The sequence below is a fragment of the Desmodus rotundus genome, chromosome 11 (genome assembly GCF_022682495.2).
Source record: "Desmodus rotundus isolate HL8 chromosome 11, HLdesRot8A.1, whole genome shotgun sequence".
Lineage (NCBI taxonomy): Eukaryota > Metazoa > Chordata > Mammalia > Chiroptera > Phyllostomidae > Desmodus > Desmodus rotundus.
This window is the reverse complement of record NC_071397.1, coordinates 1611528-1623969: the sequence shown is the minus strand read 5'-3', so window position 1 is coordinate 1623969 and position 12442 is coordinate 1611528.

Genomic DNA, 12442 nt, shown 5'->3' with positions numbered 1-12442 from the left:
TGAACCTGCCACGTTGGTGTATCGGGACGATGCTCCAACCAACCGAGATACCCAGCCTGGGGTGACTGCTGTTGCCTTTTTTTTTTTTTAACCAATTAAATCTTTAGCTCCAGTATTGTCTTCCTTCCTCTCAGATAAGACTCACTAAGACACTCAATTATAGAACTACCCTGCCCCACCACCCATTTCCTAACAGAATCCAATTAAGAATAAAGTCTCTGCTCCTTAAGTCCTTCCCAAGATCACCCAACACAAGCTCACACCTTATGAGTTTCATGATCAGTGTTATGGGTCAGGGAGGTTATAGTCCCTAGTTATTCAATCAAACATTAGTATTTTGGAAGGCAGCTATGCTCACCACTATACCACCAATGTTAAACATTAATATTTTGTAGATACAATTAAAGTTCATAATCTACTAACTTTAAGTGATAGAGATTGTTTCCTGGATAACTGGAGAGCCAGATCCAATGAGTTAAGAAGTCTCAAGGGCAGAGCTGAGGCTTCCCTGAGGAAATAAGATTCCACCTTGGGCTGCAGCTTCAGTCTGCGCTGAGTTCCAGCCTGCCTCTCCTAACAGTGTCTGCCCAGTGGATCCTGGGCTCGCCTAGGTCCCCGTAATCGTGTAAACTAATTCCTTGCAAAAATTACCTTTAATAGACCTCTACTGATTTTGCTTCTTTGGTTCCAACACCCTCTTACTAAGATGCCTCACAATCCCCCAAAGTAAGTTTTCTCCCTCACGCAATGAATGATAATACCATGAGCTAGTTCATCCACAGGTGTGACGCTGGTGGGCTTTGGCTGGGGACGTTGACGGCGAACACCTCATTAGGTTGTTGGGAGGAGTAACCATAAACTGCACTTGGAATGAATTCTTAGGACTTTTTAAATATACTTGTCATATTTTAATATCAGCCCTATTTTATAAGGAGGCCCTTGAAGCTCAGAGAAGTGAAGGATTTTGCCCAGGTTCACCTAGCCGGTAAGTGGCAGAGATGAAATGTGACAAGGACAAGCCATGAGTCCTTGTTGGGGGAGGGAGGTCTCCTGTGTGGATGCAGAATGCAGTGCCCTGCAGCAATTAGGATGCATATTCGACACTGTGTCACAGTGGCCTTGTTGCTCTTTAGCCTCTGCCGTTGTGAATCCAGAGGTCGCACTGGAAATGTGCTCCGTTTACCATGTGGTGCCCTTCTTTACTGCAGTAAGTAACACGTTCTGGTGCTTTTTCCTGGACTCAGCCTTCACTGCCTTGTATCTTGCAGAAACTACTCAAGATCTTGGCAAATGAATGAAACCTCTCTTGATGGTACTCAAAAATTTCACCTACGAATATAATAGTTTAAAAAAAATAAACTTAAATTAGGAAGTTAGGGTGTTAAACATGCGGGGTCAGAATTGTACGTTGAACGGGAAGTTGAAGGTCCAGTGTCAGATCTCACATCCTGTGGGGAGAATGAAAGCCCAAGTAAATCACTGTCACCAGCTAAGAGATTGGAGGAGCTCTCGGTGCCTGGCCTGATTCTGCGTGTCCTCTCCCCACTTCATCCCCGTATCACACAGTAACCTTTGTCCCAGTGGCTTCTGTCTTCAGCTCATAATTTTCACATAGAGTGAAATTGTTAGTGGATTATATTCAGGTGGAGGAATGGTATATCGTTTTAACAAAAAACTAACTTTTCCATTTTTAAATTGGATTGTTTGTCTTCCTGGTGTTGAGTCATATGAGTTCTTTATATATTTTGGAGCTCAAACCCTTGACTGTGGAGGTATCATAGGCAAATATGTTTTCCCACACAGTTGGTTTCCTTTTCATTTTGCTGATGTTTTCTTTTGCCGTGAAGAAGCTTTTTAGTTTGATGAAGTCCCATTTGTTTATTCTTTCTTTTATATCCCTTGCCCCGGGGGATGTATCTGTGAAGATATTGCTGCAGGGGATATCTGATGTTTTCCTGCCTATGTTCTCCTCTAGGTCTTTTATGGTGTCAGGACTTATATTTAAGTCTTTTGTCCATCTTGAGTTTATTTTAGTGTATGGTGTAAGTTGGTGGTCAACTTTCATTTTTTTGCATATATAGCTGTCCAGATCTCCCAACACCATTTGTTGAAGAGGCTATTTTTACTCCACTTTATGCTCCTGTCCCCTTTGTCAATTATTAATTGAGCATAGAGACATGAATTTATTTCTGGCCTCTCTATTCTACTCCATTGATTTATGTGTCTGTTCTTATGCCAGTACCAGACTGTTTTGATTACAGTGGCCTTACAGTATAGTTTGATATTAGGTATTGTGATCCCTCTTACTTTGTTCTTCTTTCTCAAAATTGCTGAGGCTACTCAGGGTCATTTATGGTTCCATATACATTTTTGAAATATTTGTTCTGTACCTGTGAAATATGTCATACTATTTTGATAGGGATTGCATTGAATCTATAGGTTGCTTTGGGTAGTATGGCCATGTTGATGATGTTAATTCTTCCGATCCATGAGCATGGTACATGCTTCCATTTGTTTGTGTCTTCCTTAATTTCTCTAGTGTTCTGTAGTTTTCCATGCACAGGTCTATTACCTACTTGGTTAAGTTTATTCCTAGGTACTTTATTTTTCTTGTTGCTATAGCAAATGGGATTTTTTTTCCTGATTTCTGTTTTTGACATTTCGTTTTTGGTGTATAAAAATGTCTTTGATTTCTGAATATCGACTTTGTATCCTGCTATTTTACCAGATTCACTTATTTGGTCAAGCAGTTTTTTGGTGGAGCCTATGGGGTTTTCTATGTACACTATCATGTCATCTGCGTACAATGACAGTTTTACTTCCTCCTTTCTGATTTGGATGCCTTTTATTTCTTCTTCTGGTCCGATCGCTGTGGCTAGGACTCCCAATACTATGTTGAATAGACGTAGTGAAAGTAGACACCCTTGTCTTGTTCGTGATCTAGAGGGAAAGCTTTTAGTTTTTGCCCATTGAGTATGATGCTGGCTGTAGGTCTCTCTCATATATGGCCTTCATTATGTTGAGGAATGCTCCCTCTACTCCCACTTTGCTGAGTGTTTCTATCATAAACAGGTGCTGTACCTTATCAAATGCTTTTCCAGCATCTATTGATATGATCATGTGATTTTTGTCTTTCATTTTGTTTATGTGATGTATTGCATTTAGTGATTTGTGACTATGGCATCATCCTTGCATTGCTGGGATGAATCCCACTTGATCATGGTGTATGATCTTTTTAATGTATTGCTGGATGCCGTTTGCCAGTACTTTGTGGAGAATTTTAACATTTATGTTCCTCAGAACATAGGACTGTAGTTTTCTTTCTTTACTGTGTGTTTACCTGGTTTTAAAATGAGAATATTACTGGCCTTACAGGATAGGAGTTAGGTCTTCCCTAAATATTTGGTTAAATTCACCAGCCATCCAGTCCGGGGCTTTTGTGTGCCTGGAGTTTTTGATTACTGCTTCAATTTTATTAGCTGTTATTGGTCTACTCAGGCTTTCTGGTTCTTCTTGATTTAATTTTGGAAGATTTTATGTTTCTAGATATTTCACCCAGGTTGTCACTCTTCTTGCTGTATAGTTGTTCATAGTTTCAATTCCGATTTTATTTATTTGGGTCCTCTCTCTTTTTTTCTTGATGAGTCTCATTAAAGGCTTGTTGATTTTGTTTATCTTTTTGAATAACCAGCTCCTGGATTTGTTGATCCTTTGAATTGTTACTTTATTCTCTACGTCATTTAATTCTGCTCTGGTCTTGATTATTTCCTTCCATCTACTTGCTCTGGGCTTTGTTTGTTCTTGTTCCCGTAGTTCTCATACTTGTAGAGTTAGGTTGTTTATATGAAATGGTTCTACCTTTATAAGTAGGCCGGTACCACTATGAACTTCCCTCTCAGGACTGCCTTTGTTGTGTGCGGTAGGTTTTGAGCTGTTGTGCATTCATTTGCACTTGTTTCCAGAGAGTTTTTGATCTCTCCTTTGAGCTCATTAGTAACCCATTCACTGTTTAATAGCATGGTATTCAGTCTCAATGATTTTGAATGTTTCTGAGTTTTTTCCTTGAGGTTGGTTTCAAGTTTCAGGTATTTCCATCTGAGAAAATGCTTCATGTGATTTCTATTTTCTTTTATCCGTTGAGGCTTCTTTTGTGTCCTACCATGACTTCTCTCTTTGAAAATGCCCCATGTGCATTTGAAAAGAACGTACATTTTGCTTCTGTGGGGTGAAAGGTTCTGTATATATCCTTTAAGCACATTTGATCTAGAGTGCCGCTCAGTGCCACCATATCCTTGTGGAGTCTTTGGAAGATCTATCCCTTGTTGACAGTGGGTGGTAAAATCCTCTAGTTTAAGTGTGTTGCTGTCTATATTTTTCTTGAAGTCCTCCAAGATTTTCCTTATATATGAGGGTGCTCCTATGTTGGGTGCATATATATTTACAATGGTTATATTCTCTTGATGGATGCTTCCCTTAATTATTAGGAAGTGTCCTTCTCTGTCTCTTTTTATGATTTTTGTTGAAATCTATTTTGTCTGATATAAGTGTTATACCCCAGCTTTTTCTTTTTCATGTCTGTTTGCTTGGAGTATTTTTTTCCCCATCCCTTCACTTATCAGTCTGTGTAGATCTTTCGTTTTGATGTGGGTCTCTCGTAGACAGCACTTGTGTGGGTCATGTTATCTTATCCATTCAGCTACCCTAAGTCTTTTGATTGGAGCGTTTAATCCATTTACGTTTAAGGCTATTACTGATAGGTACTTATTCAATGAGAGCCTTGTTGGATTGGATAGTCTTCATTGTAGGTCCTTGTTTTTCATTATCTGGAATATTTCACTCCAATCCCTTCTGGCTTTTAGTGTTTCTGTTGAGAAATCTTCCGATAGCTTCATTGGAGCTCCCTTGTACATTACTTGCTATGTTTCCCTCGTGGACTTAAGATTCTCTCTTTGTCTTCAACATTTAGCATTTCATTCTGATGAGTCTTGGAGTGGGCCTCTTTGGGTTCATCTTGACTGGGACCCTCTGTGCTTCCTGAACTGGTGTGACTTTTCCTCTCACCAAGTTATGGAAGTTTCCTGTCATTATTTTTTCCAAACAGGTTTTCTATTCCTTCCTACTTTTCTTCACCTTCTGATAGGTCTGTGATGTGACTGTTGTTACATTTCATGTTGCCCTGAAGGTCCCTTAAACTATCCTCATTCTCTTTTGAGTCTTTTGTTTTGTTTTGTTTTCTTTTGCTCTGCTTGGGTATTTCTTTCTAGCTTGTTTTCCAGCTCACTGATTCAGGCCTCTGCTTCATCCAGCTTGCTTTTCATTCTTTCTAGTGTATTTTTCATTTCAGATATTGTATTCTCCATTTCTTACTGATTTTTGTTCATAGTTTTCATTTCCTTTTTCATGCCACTGTAGTTCACACTAAGTTTCTGTTGTTACTGAGTTCAGGGAGCATCCTTATAAACATTACTTTAAATTCTATGTCTGATAGATTGCTTACCTCAATTTCATTTATCTCTTTTTTGGGGGATTCCTTCATTCCTTTCGATTGGAGGTTGGTTGTTTGTTTCCCCATTTTAGGTGACTTTTTTGTTTGTTTGTTTCTGCATCTCAGGATGCTCTGCTTTGCCAGCTGTCTTCAGAGGGTGGATTTCTGTGGTATGAGTTCTGTGGGGCTCAGTGGTGCGGTCTCTTTGATCTGATCTGGATGCTCTAGACTTGTGCTTTATCCAGCATTCGTGGGCTCTCCTGTTGTACTTGGACTTTGCTTGCTGGTGGCTCTTTAGTTGGTGGGTTCCCCCGTCCAGCTGGCTGACTGGTGGTCACAACTCCTGCCACATCTTGTATGCTGTTGTACAGGTGTTGGTTAAGAAGGCAATATTACCAGAATATCAACCCCCTGCCAGTGAAACCCCTGCACCATACCAGCAATATCAATAGCAATTGAACAGAGATTAACAAACTGGAGTGAAATTAAGAATATTATAAGATAGGAATAAGGGATATGAGATGGCTAAAAAAGGGAAAAATTGTTTTGAGTGGGAAGAAGAAGGATAAATAATGAGAGTAGTGAATAGAAACCAAGTGAAGAAAGGAAGAGAATAAAATTTTTAATGTAAGTGAAACAGGGAAGGGTATTGGCAAAAATGGAGTAAGAAAAGGGAAGAGTACACTTTGAGGTTTGAAATAAAAATTAAAACAGTATTGAACCAACAGGGACAAAATTGCAGAAAATCCACAGCAGGGTCAATAGCAACAATAGCTGAGCAAAGATTAATAAAGGTGGAAGGGAATAAGAACATTATACACAAGAGAAAAGAGAATATGAGATGTCTGTCTGCAATAGAGGAAAATAATTTTGAGAGGGTAGGGGAGGATAACTATTATGAGTAAGGAATAGAATCCAGGCTAAGAAATGGAAAAAAAGAAAAAAAATTAAAATGAAATTCTTAACTCAGTTGATCAAGGGCAGGAGAAGGCAAAATGGATTAAGACAGGAGGAGGATATCCTATGGGATTTAAAGCACAAATAGTGAGAAAGTAGGAACACCGCTGGAGAAGAACAGCAATAACCATGACATCCTCACCCAACTAGCCAAACGTTATAAAGGTGGAAAGGAAATAAGACTATTATATGAGGGGGGTGGGGGAAGAATAGCAGCTGACTTCAGGCAGGAATAATGGTTTTGAGTTAGTGTTTTCACTTTCTTTGGATTAATACCCATAACTGGAATTGCAAACTGATAGCCGGCCAAGAGCTGTCTCTTTGTTGCAGTCCTGTGGGACCCAGAAATGCAAGACCCTCTGGCTTCCAGAGCCAGGTGATCAAATACCACTGGGTGGAACCCACAACAACCGGGCACCAGACATGAAAATGCGTCACTAGACACATGTGAAAGCTTCCTGGCAGAGGGGGAGCACGGAGACAACCCTGCCCTCTGAGGTCCCTGGAAAGGATTATCGCTCTCCCTTAGCGGTGCGTTTAATTGGAGGTCTGCTCTTCCGGCCACAGCTATGAACATGAGCTAACAGGCCTCTTTCACAGAAAGACTAGCCTTCTAGTATGTTGCTTTGTATGGGTGTGTAATGAGGTTCAGAATGGGGTATAGGCTGAAAAGCCCCAAAGCCTAGTTTGGGGGCTGGGAAAAAGCAGCAGCCCAGGGATTGGGAGTTTTACGTATCAGTAACTGCAGGCTGGCCTCATGGAAACACTGAACAGTCTGCCTGGGAGCTGAAATGTAGCTGAGAGGCAGCTCCTACTGTTACAGGAGCGAGAGCTTGGAGATGGTTCTGTCCACAGCACAGGACCACGCCTGCCCAGACTAACTGTGGCAGCCAAGAAAGGCAGAAAATATGTGAGTGTTACCACGTGTAGCTGAGTATGGGAGGAGTCGGAAATGGGGTTACAGAGGTGTCAGGCTGGGATTTAAACAAAAAGGCAGGCCAAAATGTGCAGAGGGGACAGTGTGGGACCTTGCTGGACCATGAGGGTCAATAGGAGGTGAAAGGACTCTTGCCGGCCATGAGCAGGTGCCACGTGGTTTTGGATTAAGAACTGGAGATCGTGGTGACACAGCTGATGGTGCTGGGAACCACTGGAGGCCTGCCAGCCAAGCAAGGACTACTGGAAGGAACAGGGAGAAGTGAGCTATGGGCTTCTGTTTTGTTTTTCTTTTTCTTCTAGAAGGTAGTACTTCTGGCTGTCATGCCCTGAGACTGGCCTGACTGGGCAAAGGGTGGAGGGTAGGACTGTATGCTTATGGGTGTAGCATTGTTTCTGAAGGGAGTGAGATTTAACAGCAGAATTCCACCATTCTATTTTTTTAAAAGATTTTATTTATTTATTTTTAGAGGGTGGGGAGGGAGAAAGTGTGGTTGCCTCTCAAGCACCCCCTACTGGGGACCTGGCCCGCAATCCAGGCATGTGCCCTGACTGGGAATTGAACCAGGAACCCTTTGGTTCATGTTAGGTCAGAGTCGCTCAAGAAACCAGGTGGACACAGCGAGCCAAGGAGCAGGGTTTATTAGCAGGGAATAAGAGGGAAATTGGAGCCAACCTAGGGAATGTTAAGACTCGCTCGGTTGTTCTTAGGGCAGGGTTTTTAAGTGCAAAAACCTGCAAAGGGCAACTGGTTGGGGTGTCAGAGTCTGATTGGCTGGAGCTGGTTGCCGGGTGCCAGTTCGGCTGACCATTGTTCTTGATACATCTTGTCAGGTTCAAGTTAAAGCTGCATCGTGTTATGCGGATAGGCCGAGCCCAGACCCCGATCTTAGCCGGGCATCTGTTTGTCCTGGGTGGGGTCGGCAGGCAGTTTCCCACAGTAGTTTCCCACGGTGCAGTTTTCCCACCTGGCGATTTTCCATTCTTCCTAGGCCTGCCTAGGTCTGTCAGTTCGCAGGCCAGTGCTCAATCCACTCAGCCACACCAGCCAGGGCTAAACCGTTATAACTTTTAATTAAATAATTCCTTTCTTTTTTACCAAACTCTGGCATTGACAGCCACAACTCTTACTGGCGGCAGGCAGTAGGAACTGTAGAGTAACATGATCGCCGGGGTGGGAGTGGTTCCGTAACAGCTTCTCTGATGTGTCTGGGGTGTAGTCAGCTAGCACCTCCCCCTCCACCTCTTATGGTTCTGCAGGACCAAGGGCAAGCACTGTGGGCACCAGAACCAGGTAATTAAGAGGTGTTCCTTTCGTGGCGGATGCAAAAATCAGGGCTCCAGATGAGTGCACAGGCTCCCCCCTGGAAATAGTGGTGACTGGGAGCGAGTCAGGAGGCAAGCACAAAGGTGGTGCACACTGGCCTCTGCCTGGACAACAGCTCTGTATGCTTCTGAATGTGCGCCACCCAGAAGCAAGCCCCTCAGGCTGACATTCCAAGACAAACCATCTTTCAGAAAGACTGGGACTGTGTCTTAAGTCACTGCCTCTGCTGTGTCCTGAGGGTGGTAGCCAGCCGAGGACTGTCTCTCTGTCCCAGTCACATGGCACTTCTAAATGCAAGCCCCACAAGAGCCATGTGATCATGGGGTGTTCACTAGGCAGCACCCACAAAAACCAAGGCACCAGATGTAACCAGCAGGTGCCAGCTGGATGCGTGCACAAGCTCCCCTCCAGGAGATGCTGGCCATCTGCAACAAGGCAGAGAGAGCTCAAAGATAATGCCCAGCCTCTGAGGTGTGTGGACAGGATTACAGGGGGCCTTTAGATGTGTGTTTAATTAGGAGCTTTCCCCTAGGCCGCAGCTAGGAAGATAAGCTACTCATTGCGCCCCGGGGTGGTAGGTGGTTGCGAACTCTTGCCCTGTTTGGTACAGTTCTGCAGGAACTGTGAGCATAAGCCCTGCTGCTGGAGCCAGGTGATCAACAGATGTTCCCTGGGCAGCGTTTCTAAAACCAGCGGCGCCTGAGAAGTTTGTAACCCAGCCCATCACTCTTACCATGGTTTCTATAAATAAGGACTTGAAAATCACATGTAGCTGCGGATAAACTGCCTGCTTGTTTGAAGGTTCTAAGAGTTAACCTCAAAGGAAGCAGACTCCAGCCTGCAGGGGTTTCAGCTCCAGGAGATTTGCTCACCTTTGACAAAAGCCAGACTATTGCCCCGGCCGGGTGGCTCAGTTGGTTGTCCCGTGGTCCGTACACCAAGAGGTTGCAGGTTTGATCGCAGGTCAGGGCATATACAGAAGGCAACTGAGTGATGTTTCTCTCTCACATTGATGTTTCTTTCTTCCTTCCTCTCCCTTCTTGTCCCAAATCTATAACAATATCCCCAGGTGAGTGTTTAAAGAAAACCCAGACCATTGACAGGCTTGGAGATCCTTACGGGAGCAGACTATGCTGGCTCACACATAGCACCCTCAATAGAGCCCACAGCCCCTCCACTTCCTTTGTTCTGCCTTCCCCTCCCCCACTCTTAAGAACTTCTGGAACTAGGTGGGCAAACCCTCCGCACTGGGCAAAGAAGGAGAAAACACACAGAAATAAGCAGGAGAGGCTGAGACACACCCTCACAATACGCCTGAGCCCTGGTGCAGTTCTTCAAGGGCACCGGCGACCCGGAGCCAGGCAGAGGGAGGGTGCGAGGGTGCCTCCATTTTTGGAGAGAATTTCGGCAGACCCTTCACTTCGTGCTAAATTAGATGCCTGTCCCCCAGACCAGTGCTTTCACGTGAGCAGACAGGCCTCCTTCACAGAGCAGTCTGGGTGCTTTTCAGATGAATGCCGTTGGGCTGGGCCTTTGGGGGGGCGGGTCCCCATGAGCTTTTTATGAACTGTTTCCCAGTTTGCTCCAGTCTGTGGGGTCTTGTGGACAGAGGCCCCCTTGGCATTCAATGCTAGGTGTTTGGGGGCCCATCTCTCAGGTGCAGGTCTTAAAAGTTCAGGTGCTACATGTGAGCTTCCCTCTCTCCCCTCCTCAGGGAGGAAGGGGCTCCAGGTGGCAAGTTCCCTCCTGAGAGTGGGTGGCTGAGCGGGGGTGGGGCCTACCGGGAGATCGTGTCTCAGCCTTTCCTGCTCACTGCAGTGTGTTCTTTCCTTGTCCTTGTCCTTGTCCTTGTGCAGGATTTGCTCACCTAGTTTCGGGGTTTCCTTAAGAGAAATCGTTCCATATGTAGCTAGATTCAGTGTATTTGTAGCAGGAGGTGAATTCAGGATCCCCCGATGTTGCCATATTGTACCGGAACCGAAAACTGTCCTATGTCTTGGTTGTGGTGCTGGTCATGTTTGTATACGTTGTATGTGTTTGCCAAAACCCACGAAATTATAAATGAAGAAGGGTGAATTTTACTGTACATATGGTGTACCTTAATTTTAAAAATGGAAGAAATGCTCGTAAGGAAGCCATCAAAAACCAGGATGTAATTTAAAATAATTACAAAAAAATATGGAAGACCTCTAAATCAAAACCCACAAAACAGAGTTGAGAGAAATTCCATAAGATCTAAATACATCGATATAATGTATTGGGAATGAAAAAGGGGTTAAGTAATCAGCCCGACAAGCTTGGGGGCGGGGGTGCCAATGGCAGGCCTGACAAGCTCAGTGACCAGAAGTCACCACCCAGAATGACCCCGTCACAAATTCCTGACTGGACAGGCCATAGCGGGTGGTCCTGTCTCAGCCTATAGCTTCCTCAGCAACGGTCAATCTTTCCCTGAAGTGAACGCCATCCGCTGTTCTTGCACATTGAAGATAACGTACCTTGAAAATGTCAACATGGGTTTTTTCCTACCCCTCGAAGGCACAACCCCCGGCATCAGGACACAAGGCCACCGGAGCTCGAGGCCACCTCGTCGTCCTGTTTCCTGACACCATCTGTCTGTGCTGTAAACATTACTCCCTGTCCTGCACCCGCCAGTGTAAAGGATGCTTCTCCATTTTGCCTTTTACCAAGTCCTACAGGTTCCCCCACCCCCTGCTTTCTCCTGCCTCCTTAATCTACCACCAATGGATTCCACGTAACCCTCCCTGCATCTCCTTTATTCTAATGAATAAAATAAACTGCAAAACTGCCATTCTCTGGAGCATTTTCTCAATCCATTGAGATTTTGCTTCTTGGTATGCCCTCAAAATTTGGCTCAAATAAACTCTTATAAGACTTTCTTATAGGCTGGATGTTCTTTTGTTGACAATATAATTAAATAGGAGTTTAAGTATTGTTATGATGTTAATTCTTCCAAGTTGATTTATAGATTCAATACAGCCCTAATTAATTAATATCCAGCAGTGTTTTCTCTTCTCCTTCTCCTCTTCCCTTTTCTGTTCCTCCTCCCCCTCCTTATCTTCTTCTTCACATCTTCTTCTTCATCTTCTCTTCTGTAGAAATTTCTGAGCTATTTCTAAAATTTACATACACATACAAAGGTCTTAGAATAGGCAAAAATTTTTTTAAAAGAAGAAAATATTTTGAAGGACTCATACTACCTGACTTCAAGATACTATAAAGGTACAGGACGCCAGTGACTTTGGCATTGGCATCAGGACAGATAAATCAGTGACACGGAGTAGAGAGTCTAGAAATAGACACAAAAATATTGGCACTTGCATTTATTATTTGTTTTTTGCGTAAAATTTTGAGAAAGTTAGGTATCTTTCCCCAAAGCTGAGAAATTAGACTGACTTACTAGCAAGATGTTAAGATGTGATTTACACACAAACCTTCAAAGAACAAGTCCAAGGTTTCTTCTGCGTACAGCAAGGACCGTTCCCCGTGGAGAAATGTGCCAAGTTCCCCGGTGTTTCTCCCTCACTTTTTCTCCGGCTGCTGTTCCCTACTGTGCGGTCTGCATTAACCATCAATCACCCAGGCTAACACAGAGTCCGTGACACCACAACCTGCCCGTGGCTCCTCCTGAAAGGCCTCTGTACTGGCTGGTCCAAAGGCAGATTGCTGGACTGAGTCAGGTGGGTTATTGATCCAGCTGACACAGAGATGGGTTTGTT